Genomic DNA, 22,988 nt, shown 5'->3' on the forward strand with positions numbered 1-22,988 from the left:
CTCTCCTTTATGGCCTCTCAATCATTTTGGAAGATTAAAGAGGCAAAAATAGATGTTTTTTTTAGAAGAGCAAGAGAGTTTTCAAGTGAAGTGAAGCTTGCAGATCAAAATATTCCATCTTTAACAGCTGCAAAAAGGAAATTGGTAGCTTAAGGGACACCCTGTGTGCACTGTTAGATGAACTTCTCTCAGCTCTGACCTAACCTGACTTTATTTGTTCCCAGTAACTCCTGACCTATCTCCACCTATCGATTTGTGTTCTGTTCCTGCTGCTTTATCTGACCCTGGCTGACTTGAGGCTATCAGGAGGGCTTCACTGAGCTCTCTGCTCTTGTTTCAAATAGACGGGGAAGTAGGGTTTCCTTTTAGATCAACAGTAAATTGCTTATTTGTGGCATACTGTAAAAGACACCTGCAGGATTTTTTCACTTTCCCTGACAAAGTGAAAAAGCCTCCCTTGAGCCTCCCTTCTCTATCATCTCAATTTGTTCTCAGTGTTCTGTTATTATCAGTGATGTCGCAAAATCAGAGTTTCATTGCCAGTTATTGCTCACAGTTATATTTACACCCACTCTCATGTGGGGTGATGGAGATACGGAGAGAGGCTAAGGTGGCATAATGGAGTCTATTAGGTTTTTAATTGTGACCTTTATCTTTCCTCTGTCTGTAAAGGTCGTTCTCAGATTAGACAGAACACCTTCCTCACTTTGCAAAGTGGATTTCAGACTGTCAAATCCTGCATGTTCCCACACACCTTGTGCCGTGGCAGCACTGAGCAAAGTGTCCTTGAAACATATGCTCGATCTCTAATTAGAGGGAGGCTCAAGAAAGGCATAAAGTGGCCCAAAGTATATACCCTTAATTAGAGAAAACAGCACTCATGCTCATGTGAGTGATTGTCAATGCTGCCCTTATTATGCAGGTCAAGACATATCAGTCATATACTGTGATAGCCACTGTCAAAGTCTACCATGCTATAATGTGCCATCCATATACCCCAGTATGAAATTAGGATTAAATATTGTAGAATAAAGTTAATATTTTTCAGGCGGTGCATTCCCCAAAAAAGGTGATGTTATAAGTTCATCTAAGACATTTTCACTCGTCCTCCTCGATTCAAAATGAGGTTAAATAGACAGATAGCTCTGTACAGAGAATAAATCCAGTCTTTATTGTCTCCTTTAGATATAATCTACAGGTTAAGGCCAAAATACATTTCTGATCAGCTGCTACGTCACGAACCATCCAGACCTCTCAGGTCATCTGGGACATCTCTGCTTTCTGTCCCCAGAGTCAAAACTTAACGTGGGGAAGCAGAGTTCACTTTTTATGCACTATGTATCATCTGGAACAAACTCCCAGACAACTTGAGGTCTGCCCCGACTCTCAGTTCTTTTATTATCTCACACTGCAATATAGCTGCACTATAATTTTTATACTCCTGTTTAATCTGTTTTATTCTATTTTACCTTAATTTACATTCTATTTTATTTTATTCTTTTTAAATCCTATTTTTATGTTACTTTTTATATCGCGTTGAATTTCTTTTCTTAAAACCTTATATATTTAATATAAAGCACTTTGCCTTGTTCTTGCAAGGCTCTTTAAAAATAAACTTGCCTTGCCTATAATCCTTACCCTAATTTAGCTGTCTGTTCTTTGGGCTAGAGCAGTGGTCTCAAAACTTTTTATCTTGTGACCCCTTAAAACAAAGCTACGGTAAGTCTACTTGTAATCCTTCATCTCTTGTTGCATGAGTCTACCAGCTCTGACCAGTTCAGTCATGAACAGATTATCTGTTCTTGTTTTATTTGAATAATTTGTCTACTAATTCACAGGAAGAAAGCAAACATTAGAGAATATTCAGGAAAAAAATGTGCTTTTTTTTTCTTCTGTGTATGTCTCATGACCCCTTTTGGGATTCCTGAGGTTTGGAACTGTTGGGCTAGAGCTTAGTCTTAAATGACACAAGTTTTTATACCTTGCATTTTGAGCTTTGTGCTGCACCCCAGTGTTTTCATGTGATTGTCTTCAAGAGCATCTGTGGAAACTTTTCTTGGAGTTGCACTCAAAAGAAAACGTGGAGTCTCTGAATGAAACAGTGAGTAACGCTGGCACAAAGAAAGGCACCCTTAGATGCATGTTGTTGACCCAGATCTTCACATAAATCAATACTAAGGGTTGGACTTCACAGGTCTCCTCTTCCACACTGACAGACTACATAGGCTTGACACAGTTGTTGTTGTTGTCAGTGCTGGAATTACACTTTACTTGCACCAAATAACACAAAGCCTGAAACAGCCTTTGTTATTGGGCAGCCCTTCAACTCAATGTTAATCATTTTTTGAAAGAAAAGCAGTGGTGTACGGTAGGTGAGTTAGCTTTTTCATCAGGGCTGAGCAATATATCGATATCATTATATGAGACTAGATATTGCCTTAGATTTTGGATATCGTAATATCATGATATAGCATAAGTTTTGTCTTTTCCTGGTTTTAAAAGCTGCATTACAGTAAAGTTATTTGATTTTCTGAAGTTATCAGACTGTTCTAGCTGTTCTACTATTTGCCTTTACCCACTTGGTCATTATATCCACATTACTGGTGATGATTTATCAAAAATCTCATCTGTGTAAATATTTTGTGAAAGCACCAAAAGTCATCCCTACTTTACTTGTACATGCATGTGTCTGTACTAAAACCTCTCAATCTATCATCTATCTACAATCTCTGTTGACTCCCCATTGTAGCAGTTTTTCAAGCAGTTTCTATCAGCTGCTTTACACCATCTCAACAATTGTGTTCATAAATTTAACAATTTAAAAAACCTTATTTTTCTGAATCACCAGCAGCTTTAGAAAGCTTCCAATAATGTGCAAGTCTTACCACGCAGAGGCATAAAGGAATGGCCTTGTGGGCAGAACACATCGATACAAACCACAGAGAGAGCTGATCCAACATGATGCCATGGTGCACGGTGAGCAAAATTTGATACAAGTGAATCCATTAAAAATTGACTAAATGTCATCAATAAACCTGTAGAGAACCATTGCAGTCCTTGCAACAAGAACAAAACCAAAAATCTCTCACAGTGAACCTCCAGTTCCTGAGGTGTTAGACTGTTTCTGTTCAGATACGACTGTTCAAAATCCAGTTAAAGCATTGTGTGGCAGAGGCAGCTCCATTTATACTAGCTCGAGCCATGTGTTTTCACATTCACATGCACCATCCTTCTGTTTATTCATGAGTTTATGTTTCCATCCAGAGAAAAAAAAAAAGTTTCCCCAAGAGAAGTGGGAAGAGTTGCAGAAAAAAAAAGAAACTCTAATGCAAGTTTACAGCATTCATGCTCTGAGAACTAATAGATTCTCCCCGTCTCTCTTATTCTCTCTGTTATCCCCGGGCTGTGTCCATTCAAATTGGGAGGACAGTGTTGTATTATTAGTAAAGGGCTCTCCTCATCAGCACAGCTGTGTGTGGGTTGTGCACTGTTGATCTTCGGAGATGCGGTTGAGTGAACGCCTCTCCATCACCTTTTATCTGCGCATCACATACAGCCCGAGGCAGAACAAACAGCCGCAAAACTTCTACCCAGTGATATCATTATTGGAAAACTTCAGAAAAGCGCCAGTGAATCAGTGTGGCATTTGACTTGCCATATATTGGTAGTGCAGTTTTTGTTAGCACATCAGATGACAAATTCTACAGCACGATTTAATCCACCCACAAGTAAATCCATCCATACGATATTCAGAGTGTGATGGTGTCTACCCACAGTCACGATGCAAGACTGACACTGATGAACAGGTCATGTTTTGTTTTTGTTTTTAATTATTTCTTTTTTTTTTTAATTTTTATTGCATGCATTAACATACCACTCTCCTCTCTCTCTGTCTCTCGCTCTCTCTCTCTGGTTGCCCGATCTCTGGAATGAAATGATTTAGCAATAATTGTCATTTCTGAAAATGTATCTGTATTTCTTCTCATCAAATGATATTCTCTCACTGACTTGATTATTCAAAACTTATTTTAAATCAGCATGAAAACTCAAGAATAGTATTTTCTCTTTTTAGCATCACTGTTATTTTTGTTTGCAAGTCTTATTCAAAGCTCTGTGCTGGCCCTGCATTGCAGTGGTGGAAGGGAATAACAAGCATTTGTTCTCTGTAACAATGGTCTTATTCAGAAAATCAAATAAGAATGGCAAAAAGAAACGCTGGACACACACACACACATACGTGCGTAACTGCTGCTTGCTTGACAGTATTCTAGCAACTTCTCTCATTCGGTGTTGGGTTTAGTACACAAACAGAGAGTTGTGGTACAAAAGGGACAAGGTTATTTCATTATGTGACTACATTTTCTTGCTTTCACTTTATCCTCTATCCAGAGCCATAACAAAACAAATCCAGCCACGTGTCTTTAGACTTTTCGCTATGAAGATAAACATTCAAAGCTTGGCATTATTGCCTTTTCTATACATCTATTTGTGCCACTCTGTGCTATCTTCCTTGATTTATCTGTCTTTCTCAGTGTACCTGGCTGTGTACTCTTCACAGCACCAGGTGTCTGTATGTTGGGTGTAAGTGAAACAGGCGTAAGGTAGAGAGGACAGAAGGCCCATGACCTTTGCCACAGCCTAGAAACCAGATGCTGGCGTCACGTGGCAGCGGCCAGCTGGAGGGATCAATGGCCTACATAGCAGCTGGTCAGATGGGGAGGCTTAACAGGTCTAGCAATTAACCTGCAAATGTAGGAGAGACCAGAGATCGCTCTATTCAGCGTATCTACCGGGATGATGTTTGCCATGACATTTGTGGGTGTTTAGAAATTGAAATTCTGACAGTAAAATGATACAATTTGATTACTGTTCATGGGCTAATGTAGATAATGAAAGCTCCCGTCTGACTTCACATTAGCTGATGGAAGATGTCATTATAGCTGCGCAGAGAATAGTATCAATTTGGGCTAATGACTGTATTTCTGAGGCTCAGGCACAGGCAGAGCCAAAAAAAAAAAAAAAATCACACCAAGTCAGCTGCAAACTAGGTTTTAACTAGCTGTGTCATTTGTGTGTGTGTGTGTGTGTGTGTGTGTGTGTGTGGGACGGGGGGGTGACAGTAAGGTAATCTTGATCTTGTCCGTGTACACCGGCATGACACAATCTTATATAAGACACAAACTGGAACGACTAAACCTGTCAGGGTGCAGTGTGGCAGGTCTGTAGTTTAGTTATGATGTGTATATGTGTTGGTATATAAAATATTCTCATTCTGCAGCCTATTCTGGGTTTCAAAAGATCAATCGATGCTGTCTGCCATAGCGAGCAGGCAGCCCACTGCAGGTCTTCATGTTGAGGATGTGGGTGTCACGGTGAAATGCTCACTCTCACCCACTATTATGTGTATCAACTTGACTCATTCTTATCATACCACTCTCCTCCTCCTGTATGTATTTCAGCCAAATTGCTGAGAAAAGCTTCTCGGATTGCATCTAACTCAAAAGATGAGTTTGTTCTGCTAAAACATAATTTGAATCATCATCATCTGCACACATGTCCACACTCCTTATCTGTTCTTAGAGAGGCAGGCGTGTGTTCAGCATATCAATGATCAGATTTAACAGTTCTCTTGCTGGAATACACTCTCCCGAGTCATGTGATGGCACCCAGCGCTACTGTTGTTGGGGTTTTTTTTTTGTTGTTGTTGTGTTCTGCAGTGCATTCTTTCAAACTGATTTTGCAGGAGAGCTGGCCTGCGGGTTGATAATTCAGCGTGAGTTTGACAGCTGCATGGCCTGACAGAGACTTGATACACACAAACCTTGTGTATTTCTTTTTTTTTTTTTTTCTGCGGCCCCACAGCTGTCAGCCTTTCCCCCTGAATTATCAATCAGTTTGCAGCTGATAAAAAATTAATTTCGTTATTTAAGATCGGCTTTTTTTTTTTCCCTCTGTCCTTATAGTGGAGGCAGTGTGTAAATCATTACAGGAGATTGAGGTTGGAGAGAAAAAGAAAGGTTGAGGAAAAAGTGAGAGAAAAAAAAGGGGGAAAGAAAGGAGGTGACATTCACCAGTGGGGGAAAAAAAAAAATTGAATAGAGGAATTGATGGGAGAGAGGCTGGCTGTCTCAGATGGAGAGAGGGAGAGAAGGTCAAGGGGATGAGGCTCCGCTGCTCCACAAATTACTGCTCAGCTAGTCGTTGGCGTTTCCCGATAATTTGCAGCCCAAGGGGAGAAGGAGATCGTTAGTGATTGTAGTGGATAGATATGAGAGGGGAAATATATTGCTATGGACTTTTCTCTGGGTTTCAATAGTAGATCCATAAAGAGAGTGCTTATGGGAGCAAGGGCTAGGGTCAGAGCCGTCGGCTGACCGTGAGGAGGAGGAGTGCGAGACTTTCTTGATAGTCGGCCATCACACGCTCACACACTCTCAACGTATCATCGTGAATGGTATGGAAATGAGAGAAATAGTTCTGCTATGACAGTCTTGGACATAAGTTTGGGGTTGGTTTGTGGCTACATGGTGATATATTTCAGTAGTTTTGCATATCTTTACATATATTTTACATTTCCTCACAGTTGGAATTAACTCCTTGATTAAATGATTTCACATATAAATGATGTGCGCAGTAGCTAAACTCAATAAGTATAACTATATTCCATGTAATTTGAGAAAGCATCAGTGTGAGTGCCTTAATATTATGCAGGAATAAAGGAGTATGCAAAACTGCAGCGCACAGTCACATCTACCATCTCATTTCATGCATGCAAAACTTTTAAAGGCAAAACAATTGATTTCATAATAATGAATAATAAAAAGTATTTGTGAATATCTCACATTGTCTGTTACTTCTGGTAATGCAGTTAGATTTGAGCATCTGGGCATCGCACACGTCCAGAACGATAAGGACAGCAGCTCCTCAACAGCACTTTGATCACAGTGTCTGGAATACTGCATAAGGAGGTGCCAGGTTGGGGAAAAAAAATCATAAAGAATAAAGAAAATGTGTATGACACAGTAAAATTTGTGGCATTGTTGGTATGTACAGCACTCAGCAACAGAGACTTGCAAACACTGCATAGAGGCACCAGAGAAACACACGTTGTAAGCCACAGTGCTGCAACCACACCACAGCAGTTCGTTTGTGCCATGAATCATGCATGCTGTTGGCCACTTGTGAACATCGTGCCTTCTTCTGTAATAAATCTTCACAGACAAATTGTATATGCACCTCTTCTCTCCTAACAGAGGGGTGAAGTGTGGGTGTCACTTGCGGAGGGCTGAGACCTGAGCTGGAGAGGAGAGGAGGGAGAGGGGGATAGTCAAAGGAGAGCAGCCCCCATGAGAGCTGGTTAGCTGATTGTGTTGTTTCCCAGCCTGGGGGTCGAGACCAAGGTAAAGGTTGCAAGATGGTAAACAGGATAAGGAAGAAGACAAAACAGATTTTGCAGCACAAAAATAAGATTATGCAAATCTTTGTTTTTTTCTCGTGAGTTACTGGATAATTTTACCCCAAAGAAGAAAAGAAATGAATCAAACAAAAATGATTCTTTGGATCACTGTTCACAATTTGTAGCAACCAGTAATGAGAGCCTGTTAATAGATAAAGTATAGCTTTGTTTTAAGGGGTAATGAGATGAAAAGGTTGAGAACCACTGCCTTTATGCAATATTTATACATGGCAGTTTATGTAAATTTGTATCACCTCTCAACTAACACATGCAGTCACCTGTAAGGATCTTAATGACTCATTTTTGATCATTTCAAACAAGTACAAAAAGGGATTTTTGGCAGGAACGTTTTATTGTATGGCCTTATTGCTGCAGTAGATATCAAGAAATCTAGATCTTCAAAAGTTCAAGGACTTCAGTTAATCAAGTTTATACAATAATTCAATTAATGGAAACGTAACAAGAGCTGTATGTAACAGAAATATCTACTATTCCCATGTTTTGTTGTTGTTAATGGATTATATGATATGAATATTTATACATTTACTAATCAGTTATCTTAGTTACCATCTTTTTGTCTATATATCAAAGACTTGCTTCACCCAAAAAATATTATATTAAAATCTAGCTGTAGTTGTATCAAACTGTATGGATAGTTTAGTTTTGTTTGTCGAGGTTTTGAGATATTTATCTCTGAGATTTCCGCCTCCACTCCAATACAATAAAGGTTAATGGGATCTTGTTTCAGGTGCTCACAGCTTTGAAAAATTACATTAAGAAATTCAACAGCTAGTGAGAATTTTTTTTCTTTTTTTTTTGTAATTTTGGTGAGTCAGTCCTATAGGCAAAACACAGCAAGCAATGTCATTATTTCTAGCTCTTAACTCTTTAACTATGTCATATTGTGTATGTGTTTGTTCTCCATAATACCTTCACTTTTGCCCTTCGTCTTTGCTTGTTGGGAAGCTTGTAACAATCTGTGAGATCTGAGAGGGTACAGTGTAGGTCAGGTGTTTTTTGCAAGGCTCAGCGACAAGGGCCAGAGAGTGATGGAGTGTCCATCTGCTCAAATCTATCGAACGTGTTGACAAGCGATTCATTTCTCTGCCTTCTAGACAGTTGTGCATAATAGACAGATGCCTCCAGTCCTCTACAAAGAGATGAATGTCAGCTGATATCTGGGTCGACTGTAGTTTCTACTGTAGCATGCGGTGGTATAAGTGGGTCAAAGTAATGTGTGTGTGTTTACATCTATATGACATATTGTGTGTCTCTGAATGAATGACTGTTTACAAGACTGATATGTATTCATGTCACTTACTCCTGCATTATCCATCACACCAGCTTACCTGGGGTTGGTGTTAAAGTATTTGTTTGGGAGCACATGTGTGTTTGTGTGTGTGTGTGTGTGTGTGTGTGTGTGTGTGTGTGTGTGTATAGGTGCTAAATGTGATGTGTGTGTGTGTGTGTATAGGTGCTAAATGTGATATTGTTTGGTTGGTGCACCTCACTTCATTACCCTCCCTTCCTCCTTCCTCCCAGCTACAGACAGACTCAGCAGTTGGGAACACACAAACTCTCAGTACTCCCTGTACTGTATACACACCGACCCAGCCACAAAAACACACACATACATGCACACTCAGCACACACACAGAAATACACCCTGAAACAAGACATCAGTTGAGCTGACTGCAGCACATTGCCACACATTGCCGGTCCCTCGTGGGTGCTCTCATGCGCTGTCACCCCGGGCCTGACTCAGCCAGCCGCCGGCCCAGCGCTCTCACCTGGATGCAACTCATAGGACCGTACCATCATTCATATCTCCTGTAGAAATGTAATTATTTTGCATCATCGTGTTACTCTCCCCTGGAAAATTCATTTTGCTGTCTCACAGATATCTGCCAACCCAGAGAGATTGCAGATTTTTAATAGCTGGAACTCTACTGCAGACACTCGTCGGAGCAGAATTAATGTGTTGCTCTGTGGTGTGTGTGTGTGTGTGTATGCATGTGTGTGCTTGTCTGTGTGTGATGTTTGTTTGTTTATTTGTTATGGTGGTGATGGTGTTACGGCTTGTTTTGGCGGAGGCTTGTACTGCTCTCCTCGCTGGCAGGCTGACAGGCTCCTGGAGCAGATGGTGCCGACTGAGAACATGAGCACTGCCATGCCCTTGGATGGGACAGGAAATCTCTCTCTCCCTCACTTCACTTGATTCTGTTTTTTTCTTTCTCTTATCCTCCTTTGCATCTCTCCATTCCTTTTCTTTTTTCTACCTGTCTCTGTTTTTTCTTTTGTTTTTGAATGAAAATAGGATACAAGGGAAATGCAGGCCTTGAAAGTGACTTTGCATGACTCCCTCTTGCAGCATTCATTTTCTTGCAGGACACAACTGTTTAAAAAAATCACTTTTTTTGCATAAGTATAACCCCTGTAGTGCAATAAATATGCTAATAACTGATGATTTTAATATACTCTCCTATGTATGTCCTCCACTTTGTTTGAAATGTGTTTTGCTTTAGTTTCCCGCTGTTAAGCAGCTAACCTCTGACCGCTGACCACTGGGAGAAGCTGTAAGCATGGCTTAGCCTTCATTAAGCCTGTCTTCTCTGCCCAAGCCGCTTATTACTGATAGTAGTTAACCGAGGGCTGGACATGTGACCTAACAACAGCCAACTTTCTCTCCAGATGTCACAGTGGCATGTCACCCCTGTCTTTCTTTTGTTTTTATTGAAGGAATGATACAATACAGGTTGCGTAATGCATTACATGTCCCTCCATTCTTGTTTTTTTTTAAAAACAAGATTCCCCTCATCCACCCTCCCCAAACACAACTTGGCAGCTGATGTGTTCACAATGCAACATTTCACAAATATAAGTGCGCATTTTCACAGCCATGCCTCTACACTCTTCCAAGACATAGGCCAACACATATCCAAATGTTAGATTATTCAGAATACACTCATTTACAATGCATCAACCATCCAATGAGGTAATCAGTGTTCATGTAAATATATATATATATATATATATATATATATATATATATATATATATATATATATATATATATATATATATATATATATATATATATATATATATATATATATATATTTACATGTTTTTTGTTTTTTTTTAAAGGAGAGAACAAAAAAGAGATAGAGAAAAAAGAAAAAAACAAAGCCCCAACTACAATCAAATGCCCTCATCCAGTGGATAGTTCCCTAAGATTTTCAAATATAACAAGAAAGGTTCCCATTTTGAGTAAAACTTTTTCACAAACCCCCTCAGTGTAAATTTAATCTTTTCTAGTTTTAGAAAAAATATGTCCTCCAGCCAGGCAGCAGCAGATGGAGGTAGATTTCCAGACCAGCAAAATTCTCCTACGGGCCAAAAGTGATGTGAATGCAATGATATCAGACTGTTTTGCATTTAAATCCAAAGTTTCATCTGCTGTACCAAATATAGCTATAAGCAGGCAAGGCCTTAATGTCACCCCAAGAACCTCACTGATGGTTTTAAAAACCATTGCCCAGTAGTTTTCAAGCTGCAGGCAAGACCAAAATGCATGCGCTAGATTGGCTGGAGAGAAGGAGCTCCTGTCACAGCCAACCGCTGTCCAAGGATATATGTCACCAAGCCTGGCTTTGCTTAAATGAACCCTGCAAAACTTTAAATTGTATGAGCCCCACTCTAGCACATGATGATGAGGAATGGACCCTCTTCAGTGCTTTCATTCTGTATTCTTCATTCAGATCCCAACCAAGTTCATTTTGTTTAGGTTTTGATCTACTAAAGATATCAGTTGAAAGTATAATACAGAGATCAGTTCTTTATCATCAAAGCTAAGAGTGAGTTTTTCCAACACTGTGGCAGGTGGGAGATCAGGAAAAGAGGGACATTTTTCCATGGCAAAGTGGTCAATCTGCAGGTATTTAAAGAAACTACTATGTGAGAGGCCATATTTTTCAAAACTATCAAATATGTTGTTGGTGTATAAATCCTTAATGCACATGAGACCATTCAAACCCCATTGTCTAAAGGTTCTGCTACATCAATACAAGAGCATGTAAGTTGAACAAAACATCATTCATTGAACTCCTCAGTTAAATATCGGTGCATTTGCTCAGGACAGAGGATTAGGAGACAGTGGAGGCAGAGGGTCCACCAGCCAAGGGCCACATATCTGTCCTGTGGCCATAAACTATGCCCATCATGCAGGGCTGTAACAGACATCTGCAATCGCAGATGAGCTGGAGACTAATGCCTGCTGTCCTTATGCTGTGAAAGTCATGGCTGTGCTCCATTTCTTTGCTAGTGGGTCATTCCAGCATCCCCTGAGTTCAGTTGGAGGCATATGCCAATCTGCCGTAAGTTCAGCCATTCATGCGGTTATATCAGGCCTAGTCCGACATGCCAATGAATTTATTAAATTCCCCATGACACTTGCCAGCCAAGAATGGGTTAAATAGGAGTTCTGGATGAACTCTGGGTTCCCTGGGGTCTTGGGTGCAGTCAATTGCATGCACGAGCAACTACATGCCCCATCAGAGAACGCTCTGATATAGGTGAACTGTAAGGGAACCCATTCCATCAGCATCCAGGTGATTTGCAATGTAAAGTTACACATGTATTCGCAAATTATCCTGGATCAAGCCATGACTCATTTATACTGGACAACTCTGTCATTACTGCAGTCTTCCAGAGGGATCCCCCCTTGAAGGGGTGGCTGTTAGGGGACTATGGCTATCCATTAAAGACATGGCTGATTACACCGTTAATCATGCCTACAATACTGTGTGAGTTGTCAATCAATCGAAAACACGAAGCTTCAGGTGTTTGGATAAGTCAGGTGGAACATTACAATACAGCCTTCATCTGAGCATTCTTTGTGGCATGTTGTGTGCTGCATAACATTGCCATACATCATGGATGTCCCTTGGAAGTTGATGAGGACACAGTACAGGACTTTAGAAGGCGTCATGCTGAACTATATATGCCAATGAACCCAAATACACCAGCAGCAGCACAGGCAAGTAGGGATCAGCTGGCAGAAGAGCTGCGTCATCTGTAGCCTGGTAAGCAAACTGATAAAAAAGTCCAAATATTGCATTTATTTGGACATTTTTAATTACATTGCATTTTACAAATGTTTTTCAAATGCCACCCTGGGGATTCACTGTTATCAGAGTCTAGAGAGGATCCAAGTGCAAATGAGAGGCAGAACACCAGTTAAGGAGATTTATTCACTTGGCAAAACAAAAAAACACTACAGCCATCAATGATATCTAAGTACTGGTGACTGTCAAACTATGGCGCAGAAAATAACAAACGGAACTAATACGGGCTAACTTCTTTGACAGGCAGTGACTCACACATGAAAGCAGACTTCAAGATTCAGCAACCAGAACACACTAACAGAGGATGTATATGCTCTAGGAAACAGGTGAAAACAATGATTAAACTAAATAAAGTATTAGCTGAAATCTCCCGCTGGCAGGAGCCTTCCACTACTGTGAGTGGGGGAGAAAAAAAGAGCTCAGACAGCTCCTAGCTGCTGCCAACAGCATGATCAGCACCTTGGAGAGCACTGACAACTGTGTATGTTGATTTTTTACATGCTTAAAACTAATTTTAACTATATTTAACAAATATTCTTTAACATTTTTGAGATTACAGTGATCAAGTTTCCATACTTCCACCTCTCTTCTCCCTCCACAACTACCCCCTGCTCTTGCCTACTGGGTCTGGCATCAGGATCTTCAGTAAGCGGAGCTGCATGACATTTACGGTTCATTTACTGAATGGCTTTGTTGTAGGTGTTAATGTAAAATAAACGATTTTAGCACGAAGCCTGCATGGTTTGTACACATTGATTTATTGTTATCATTGCATTATCATGGCATTATCATTGAATTACCTTGGACACCCACCTTTAGCCCCCCAAAACCCTCAATGCTTTCAGCACTGAGGGTAGAGGCAGCGATGTCCTCTGCTGATGTCAGATCCTCAGTGGTCATAGGTGGTCCTCCTCCCATTTCCAGTAGCTGTTTTCAGTGATCAGCAAGCTTTTGTTTTCCCTGTCTTCTGACATCATTGCACTTTTGGTGATGCCAGAAGATGAGGACACGCTCACTGCTACATCCTCCCATGCCTGCTTCACCTCAGGGAACTTTGGTGGAATCCTGCCGTTGCTGTAGATGTTCTGCTTGCGTGCTTTCACTTTGTGCCTGAGGGCCCTTTGTCTCAAGCAGACACCAGTGTGTATCAGGCAGGTGGAGCCAAAATAGTACCTTTTTGATATTGGATGCCCAGGAATAATTAATAAGGCTAGGAAGGCCCAGTCCACTTACTTCACAACCTCTTTGGAGAATATACTTATTAACCCTTGGGATCTTGTTTTCCCAAATAAAGGAAGTTATAGATTGGTTGACTGAATTAAAAAAAAAAACTTAGATATGAAGATTGGCAAGCACTGAAAGAGGAAGGAAAACTGGTAAGTGTAGTCATCTTCAATGATTGTATTCTCCCAGCTATAGTAAGGGGTAAATTACGCCATCTCTCAAAATCAGCCTTCATTTGGCTAAATTCAGGCATATAGTTAGCTTCAAACAGAAATGTGAAAGAGCGGCTCATGTATATTCCTAGATATTTGAAACCATCTTGAGTTTAATATAAAGGCATAGATTCCTGTTGGATCTGTAGGGCTAAGTTATTGATAGGAAAGCATTCACTTTTTTGGAGGTTTAGTTTTTAGGCGGCGAAGGCTCTAAATTGGCCTAATAATGACACAATTGCAGGGCCACTAGCTGTTGGGTCATTAACATAAAGCAAGAGGTCCTCAGCATATAGAGACACACAGTGTTCCATGCCCCCTCTCCTAATGCCTTGGAATAACATGTTTAACTTACATGCAATAGAAAGAGGCTCAACTGCGATTGCAAAGAGAAGCAGGGACAATGGGTAGTCTTGGCAAGCGCCACGTGTTGATGGGAAGTAATCAGATTTAGAGTAATTTGTCTATGTGCATGCTAAAGGTGAATATTAATCAAGGCTTTAAATGTTCTGCCAAATCCAAGTTTTCCTAAGACACTAAACAAGTGCACCCATTTGACTCAATCAAACGCCCTCTCTGTACCTAAAGAGATAACAACCTCCGGACAGGGAGAGTCACTGGGTGAAAAAAGCACACCAGCCAGCCGATGAATATAAGAGAAAGAATGACAATTTTTAATAAAACCTGTTTGATTATCTGAGATTATCTTAGGGAGGGGAGCTCTAAACAGTACAGCGGTACTTTAGACAAAATTTTGACATCCACATTCAAAAGTGAGATGGGACAGTATGATCCACATTGAGTTTGGTCCTTGTCTTTTTTAAGAAGAAGCGAAATAGATGCCTGTGAAAGGGGTAAGGTAAGGATTCATTTTCAAAAGATTCTTGAGACATTTCTAGAAGAACTAGTGTGAGCTTATCCATAAATTTCTTATAAAATTCTACCGGATAGCCATCAAGGCCTGGGGTTGTACCACTCTGCATTGCCATAATAGCATTATTAATGTCTTCCTGCCCAAGAGCCAGATCTAAATCTTCGACCTCCTCTGGTTGGAGAGTTGGTATTTCCAAATTGTCAAAAAATCAGATCCATCCATATTCGTTATATCTGAGGGGAATTCTGAGGGGTAAAGAGAGGGATCAAAGGCTGTAAAAGTACTATTAATTTCTTTTAGATTGCTTGTTATATTTTGGTGTGTGTCTTATATCTATGGAATAAGTCATGATGTGGCTTGGCGCTTCAACTGGTGGGCCATAAGCTGGCTCACCTTGTCACCATATTCATAATAGAGGCTGCATGTCCTAAGTATTAATTGTTCTGATTGGTTTGTAGATATGACCTCTCAGGCAAGCTTTTAAAGTCTGCCAAATTAAACAGTATGATAACGACTTGGTTTTATTAGTCTCTAAGAACACGTCTATGTTAGTTAATACAAAACTGCAGAATTTGGAAAGCAGAAGGGGGTTAAGTCTCTACAGAGGTCGTTCTCTACTGCTTAAAGGAAAGGTCTAGTATCACTGTTGAGTGGTCTGATATAACTATAGCTGTATATTCAGTTTGTCTAGCCATTGGAATAAATGAGCTATCTATAAAGAAATAATCTAGTCCGAAAGAGAGTGATGGACATGAGAAATAAAAGAGAATTGCATAGCCGAAGGGTTCAAAAATCTCCAAGAGTCCACATAACCATTATGTTGCATAAATAGTGAGAAGGCCTTTGCTAGACCTATCAAGCAGTGGATCAATAGCACAGCTGGTGTGTGTTCAGATGCCAAAACCTTATTTGCAAAGTGGACATCATCCCAGTAAGTGGCATAAACATTTACTAAGATGACAGGTTTCTGAAAAAGAGATCCAGAAACTATATACAACAACTGCATTCTTTTGGCAATTAGTATTGCTGCACCCCTGGACCTACTATTAAATTTGGAGTGAAAAATAATTAACCCATACTTTACAGAGTCTGTTATGTTCTTCCGTTTTTTCTTGTAGAATCACATATCTGTTTAAATTGTTTTATACGAGAGAAAACTTTAGCTCTTTTTAAAAGGACCATTAAGCCCCTTTACATTCCAAGATATAATCCTCAGGGTGGATTCCATCAACGTCATTTATGTTAGCCATATTAAAAGACATACAGGGCTTGTAATCCGAAACAGTGTGAGGGCACCGGCTGCATGTGAGAAAACACAATGAAAAATAATTCTAGGCCATTCGTAACACTCAAAGTAATAAGATGCCATGGTAATTCCCCAAAAACATTCCCCCTCTCCCCTTATGGAAATAAGAAAAAACACTTAAAACCCGAAACCTAGATCTTCTTATCCAACTGAGGATGATCGCAGGCATTACAAAACAAAAAACTTCTAAAGCGTTCACCAAACAACTAAAACAAACAACTCCCTTCTTTGAAATTTGTTTGTTCGTTTGTTCTAACTTTAGGGTATGTAGGCTAAAGATAACACAGGTCAAGGAAAGCATTAAAAAAGAAACTATACCACAGGGATGCAGATTCTAGACATTTACATTTTGCTGATTAAAAGTTCTTGTTAATCAGATTCAGCAGCATGACAATTCAGTCCAACAAATTAACTTTTTTTTTCTTCTCTCTTTTTTTTAAGTCATTGCTCTTCTCCTTCTTCCTCTTGTGATGACCCCTGTCATCTTGGAGATTTGCTGCTTATTTACCTGTTTGTTCTGGTCTATAGATGGCTTGTTGCACCAACTGGGAGCACCTGGCACTGGTGATCGCAGGGGATAAAGCCTGGCTGCAGCTAACAGGCTATGTCACTCTACTTTGACTGCTTGTGGCTGCTGCTGTGGACAGCTCTCTGCTCTCCCCTCCAGTTACCTGTTTTGGTTTGGTTTAGTCATGTTACCTTAGTTTTGTTATGTTTTACTTTTTTGCACCATACAACACTCACACACACATCTTACACCAATGCACACCATACATGGGTCATAAACAGTCATAAACTTGACCTGGTCCAGACCCTCCAAATTTTCGGGAATGCCAACCACTTTCACATTGGATCTCCACGAATGGTTATAGAGATCGTCTAAGTTCCCTTTTACATATGTGTTTTCACTCTGTAATGTGCGCAGTGCACACTAGTTGGTCTCTGTAGTCATTTAGGCCATCTTCAACCCTGTGAATGCATTCATTGTATGACTTGTAGTAGGACTTAACTTGCTCCAAAGTAGTGTTCACTGGTGACAAAGCGTCTTCAAGTTCTCTTTTTAGGGCAGAATGCACAGCTTGTGTCATATCGACAAGAAGTACTAAGCGAAGCCTTTGGAGGTTGTCTGGTAGCATTAGCCCAGCACCAGGCAGTGGTGCTTAAGCCATGTTCAAGGCCTCGCCATCTGGTTCCCCAGTTTTATTTCAGAGGTGCATTTTACTTGCCATTTCGGTGTCCATGTCCAAATGTCTCATTTGTACATAGTGTTGAATAATGAGTTACCTCAAGCGTACAGCAAAGATGAACAAGTAGACTATGAGTAGAAATCAGGAGCTGCACTCACAGGCAGCTGCTCGCTCTATGGTCAACCCAAAAGTTCCTGCCCCTCTCTTTCTGATGCAATTGTGATGCATTAACTGAACTGCCTTTTATTGGTTGTCTGTCAGCGGTGCCATTGTCTCAGTTTGTGTCTGTCATGATGTCTGGTCTGGTTATATGTCCATCTACTCACCTGTCTGCTGCTCACGCCGTAAATCAGTTTTTCATCTTTGGTGATCTCACCAAACTGCCACTGTGTTGTTTTTTTTCTCCTGCTCCCATGTATCTGTCAGTCTGGTCCACTCTCTGCATCCTGTCAGCCACATGTCTCCATCTACATAATTTGTTTTGTCTCTCTGCTTGTCATTTCTAACAGGAGGTGATTGACTCGGCTCTCCACAGAGACAGCATCCATGCGCCACTTTTCGATGACAGGATGACACATTTCCGTCCATTTCGCAGCATGATATTTTTATCACACTGCTCCGTTTCACAGTGCGATCCATTTTTCATTGCACCAAGGTGATTGCAGCCATCAGTCATGAGTATCCACTGAGTTTTCATTATCTTATAGCGCTCAGTGCGTTTACATCTTTTGAGACCACAGATGCATTTAACAACACAAGAATTAAGAGCTGAATGGGAACACCCAGCACTTCCTGGGGTCAATCTCCGCTGGGCTCAGACTGTGGCTGTCTGGCCTAGTGTGCATGTCTATGTGTGTGTGTGTGTGTGTGAGGTCTTAGACACAAATAGTGTTAGTGGATGAGCTACAGAGGTCATCAAATGGAGAGATTATTACTCCAGACAGTCTGTCCAAAGAAATCCAGGGAGAGGAGTGATGTTATTTGTAGTGTCAGTTCAAAGTCCAACCTAGAGCCAGATGCATACAACTCTGTGTGGAATCACGAAAGACAGAAATATGGATATACACTCTTTTGCGTAGTTCTGTTTTATAAACTTCAATCATTGTAAAACTTGCCACATGTGCAAAAACCTCATTTCCATTCCCACAGTTAGCCATAAGTGGTCGATAAGAAAATGTAGACACACAGCCTTAATCACTCTGTTCCACCCATCTTTAGACCTATCAATGAAAACAACGGCAGAGAAGTACAGTTTCACCGACTGTGACCCATCGGTGAGGTTCTCCAACAAGCTGTCATTATGTGCAACCCAGTCCTCTTGATTTCCCTCTCCTGCTTATATGTCACACTCAGCTCGCTCTAGAAAATGTGTAAGTCTGGTCCAGAGGCGTAGGTGGCAATTGTATTTTGGGTTGGCCAGTACAAAAGTGGGTGGGCCATCTTTTCCCAGAAAAAAAGGATTTAAAAAAGGAGGCTATAAAAACGTAGAAAAAAGAACAAACAGAAAAACTGAAAAAACAGCAACAACATTGCAGCAACATTCTGCACTACAATGGCAATCACAACAAAACACTGCCTATACAACATGCTCAACCAACAGAGCTCAGTCTATAAAAGGCTGTACACAACAATATAGACAAAAACCTGTCTATTTTATCATATTCAGGCTAAAATATATTTACACTGGCAGAGCCAGCAGTGCACCTGCTCTACAGTGCACGGCACTGTTAATTAATCATTTTATTGCACAAAGTGGCAACTAAACATAAACCCAAACAGCAGGGAAGGTGTTAACATACTGCATGACATAATATACATCAGACAGAAATCACACATATAACATATCCCTCATGCATTCATTACAGCCATTGTTGCTTCAGTACCATGGTCAGCTCACATATAATAGCAAATGTGCAAGCAGCTGTTTACACAAATCAGCAGTAAAAGGAAATCAAAGAATGTGAACATCCAGTCAAGCATTGCTTGAATTAAAGAACAACACACTCCTTAATTTCTATTAAATCAAACACATACAATGAAATCTGGTTGAAATCTAGCTTCTGTGCAAAAAAATGAGCAACTTTTGAAAATAAACAATGTAGCCTAATAATAGTAGGCCTATACACAACACACCATTACTTAACATGAAATGCTTCACAGGCAAATATGAAGCAGTGAAAAATGAGCAAAACAACAGGCCTAGCTTTGTTGTTTTTATGGCCTACTAAACAAGGCGCAAATGCCAGGTTTAGCATTGAATACAAAGATGATCTCATCATAGCTCAAAGAGTCACAGGTTGTTTGAAACGGGTAGTACTCATGTATGCTCTGAGGTCTGTTTTAATCCGACTTAAAGTGTAGAGCCAACAAAATCACAATCTGAATTGTCTCTAAACCAAGCAAAGCTCCCTTTTAGTCCCTCAATTAGGTCGATGCATTCAGAGACTGACAATGTTGGTCTTCAAACACCCTGTGTGGCAAAATCACTCATCTAAAATAATTTCCCAAATGTGATAAGTAAAAATATGAACTTTTTGTTTGTATTTGTTGGAGCAGGAACTGCACCTAAACTTTCATTTGACCACTGCTTTCAGCACACTCAGCAAGTACAACTTCTAATATTATGTTGAGTAACATCAGTATTTTGGTCACTGCTCCAGATTCGGAGCTCCAGCTCATGTCTATGGATCACTCAAGTTCCAAGCATGGGCGTCCTGGATGGAGCTCTTTTTGCACTTCCACAAACCTTGCTGCTGCCTGTCATGAGACTGTGTATGTTGACTATGTATATTGTTCAGTGTATCAAAGAATGTGCTAGCCCAGACACCTTTGATGCTGCACAAATGACCAAATTCAGTCTGTGAAAATTACAGTGGACAAACATGGCTTGAGGAAAAGTTTGTTTTAAAATTACACGCACACCTCCCTTGTTACCTAATATAATGGCGGCCCTGAAGCCAACGCACAGAGATGGGTCAAGTTGCAGTTGCAGTTCAATCACCTGTAATATCTTCTCTGAAAAACCACTTGTATTTGTCACATGTCACTTGTGTCCATGATCCCAATTGCCCATTCTTTTATTTTCCCTGCGTGAACATATCCCACACAAACAGCAAGTGAGTTCACGCTTTGAGTCATCCTTATATTTGTCAGCCTTAAAGGCATAATAGGCACCTGGTATTTCACAGAATTCTGTTTTGATTTTGCGCAAGAGCAAGGAGGCTGCTGACTCCAGCAGCTCATTTTGAACATCTGGGCTCATCAAAGTTCCGTTTCTGGGCAGCTGCTCAAAACGATTTTGGATATGTGGATCATATTTGCACATGAACTTGAACAGTTCTTCAAAGTTTCCTATATTGAGAGCATCTGCATCTTTCCTGTGTCGACGTAGGGGGATGTCCTGCTTGGCACAAAACAGTATAATATCCAAAACGACTTTTAAGATGATCCCAATTCCTCTCGATAAATGATTAGTCCATGGCATCACAGTTCATTTGATTTAACACATTTCCCTGACCTGCAGTTTGGTTGGCTTTGTAACTTTGAAACTTGTCCAGTGAAACAGAGTGGGGCTTGCTCATCTGGTGTTTTTCATATTCCTGATGTAAGTGCTTCCAGTCCACAAACCTTGCTCTCACAAATGGGCCATCAGCTCCACTGGGGAAATGTCTGCACATTTTACAGAAAAATGTGTCCTTATTTACACTGTATTCCCACCAAGAAAACTGTCCATACCACTTTGATGAAAAGCACCTTGATTTTCCATTCTTGACAGTCCAGGGAAATACCTTCAAATTTTGCTGTGAAGGTGGTTCATCAATTGCAGATAAATCGGCGGATAAACCCGCATCAGGTTCACTGGGATAGAGCACTGGCACCGCGGAGCAAGAGGCCAGACTAACATTCTTGTGGGCTAATGAGTCTGAAGAACTGGGTTGGGTGGACTCAGTAATTGGAGGCAGTGGCGTGTCTTCTTCCTCAACTCTTGCATTTTTTAAATCACAAAAAAAAATTTGTAACAAAATGTATTTTGATAAATCTTAGCTGGGTGGGCCAGTGAGAAATGTGGGTGGGCCAGTGCCGCCCAGGCCCATTACTGGCTGCGTCCCTGGTCTGGTCTAAGCATGCATGAAGTGTTCACCATACATTCTGCTTTTATTAAGTTTATGTGTGGGGAAGTATGCATGTTTTCTTTGCCTGTACACATCGTTTACACAGTACATTTGGCCCCTGTAAGTACAGTAATGATGTTTTGGGAGCCTGGATTTCCTTTCCATTGATTATTTCATCAGAACATATTCAGAGCAGGTTGTCTTACTTCAACAAATGGTTCAGCATATGGTTTTATGTGCCTTCACATCATTCCTAAATACTTAAACGCCTTCTTGAAGGCTTCTTCTAGTTGCTTGTCATCTCTGCAGTCAGCTGCTGTTTTTCACTACCTGTTAAAAACACTTAGAGGTGTCTGTCACTGTCAGAATATCTAAGGCAGGAAGTACTCGTAAGAGGATATTTTGGCTGATTTCTTAACCATCCCTCCAGTACAGAGACATAAAGCACATATGCACATTATTATTTTCCAATTACGCAATCAGACTGTCAGTAAAACGCAGAGCAGTGTCTTTTATCCCTCATTTTTAAAGGTGTTGCTCCCTCTCCACAGATAAAGAAGGAGTAGTTGATGCAGTATATACGCTGGTTTCATCCTGCCTGTACAGTCGAGAGAGAGTGTAGCCTTTGATTCAGTCTGAGCTCAGGATCTTCATCAATTACAGCTCCTTGATTAGTGCGGAGTGCACACATGCTCTGCTCTTTGAAAGCATAATGATGCAGTCTCCCCTTCCCCACCCATACTTTACACACTAATGGACTGAGCCACAAGCAATTTCACAGCATCTTTATGTACGATAATTGGGGGAAATTGTAATGTACTGTACTGTACTGCACCATACCGTACTGTAATGTATTGTACTGTACTGCACCATACCGTACTGTAATGTACTGTACTGTACATGTGGCAGACATGAGGGGAGAAAATGAGGGCAATGATGTGTGTAATGCAATCAGCCACTTTGCATAAGTTCCAGTTGATACAGGCCTTTTAGAATACTGAAAATAAAATATGTCACATTATAGTTAAAATACAGTCTGTTTGGCAAAATAGATTTCAGTTATGTGTTTTATTTAATGGTGTGTGTGTGTGTGTGTGCGTGTGTGTGTTTGGCGCTGCTTTAGAGAATGATCAAAAGAGCAGTGGGACATGAGTCGACAGCAGGGCTTTTTCTTTTATCTCTAATTTTATAACTGTATGTGCCTCATGGGAAACATTGTCACCTGTGTGTGTGTGTGTGTGTGTGTGAGCGTGTTTATGTGTTTGTATTGATGTGTGTGTGTCACGCAGAGAGCGGGCGTGTGTGTTTGCTGCATATTACTGCAATTTCTTGCAGTCTCATGGCTGTGTTTAGTTTATTAGCCAATAGTGGATGAAAGCTAGGTGTGTTTAACTAGGCTGATCCTCTGTTGCTCTCAGTCAGGAGTCACATATATTGTATGACTGTCCTCCCTTTTGACAAAATACTGACAACACCCCGAGGTAGATAATA

The 22,988-nt window shown here is 40.5% G+C and overlaps 1 long non-coding RNA gene across 1 annotated transcript in view; it reads left to right on the plus strand.

Moving 5' to 3' along the window:
* LOC122967064 overlaps positions 1-22,548 on the plus strand; it is a 90,742-nt gene extending 68,194 nt beyond the window's left edge. The window contains exon 3 of the long non-coding RNA XR_006398534.1: positions 17,895-22,548. This is a non-coding gene — a long non-coding RNA (uncharacterized LOC122967064). The remainder of the gene's footprint in view (positions 1-17,894) is intronic.
* Positions 22,549-22,988: the final 440 nt, after the last annotated feature.

Source organism: Thunnus albacares, chromosome 17 (genome assembly GCF_914725855.1).
Source record: "Thunnus albacares chromosome 17, fThuAlb1.1, whole genome shotgun sequence".
NCBI lineage: Eukaryota > Metazoa > Chordata > Actinopteri > Scombriformes > Scombridae > Thunnus > Thunnus albacares.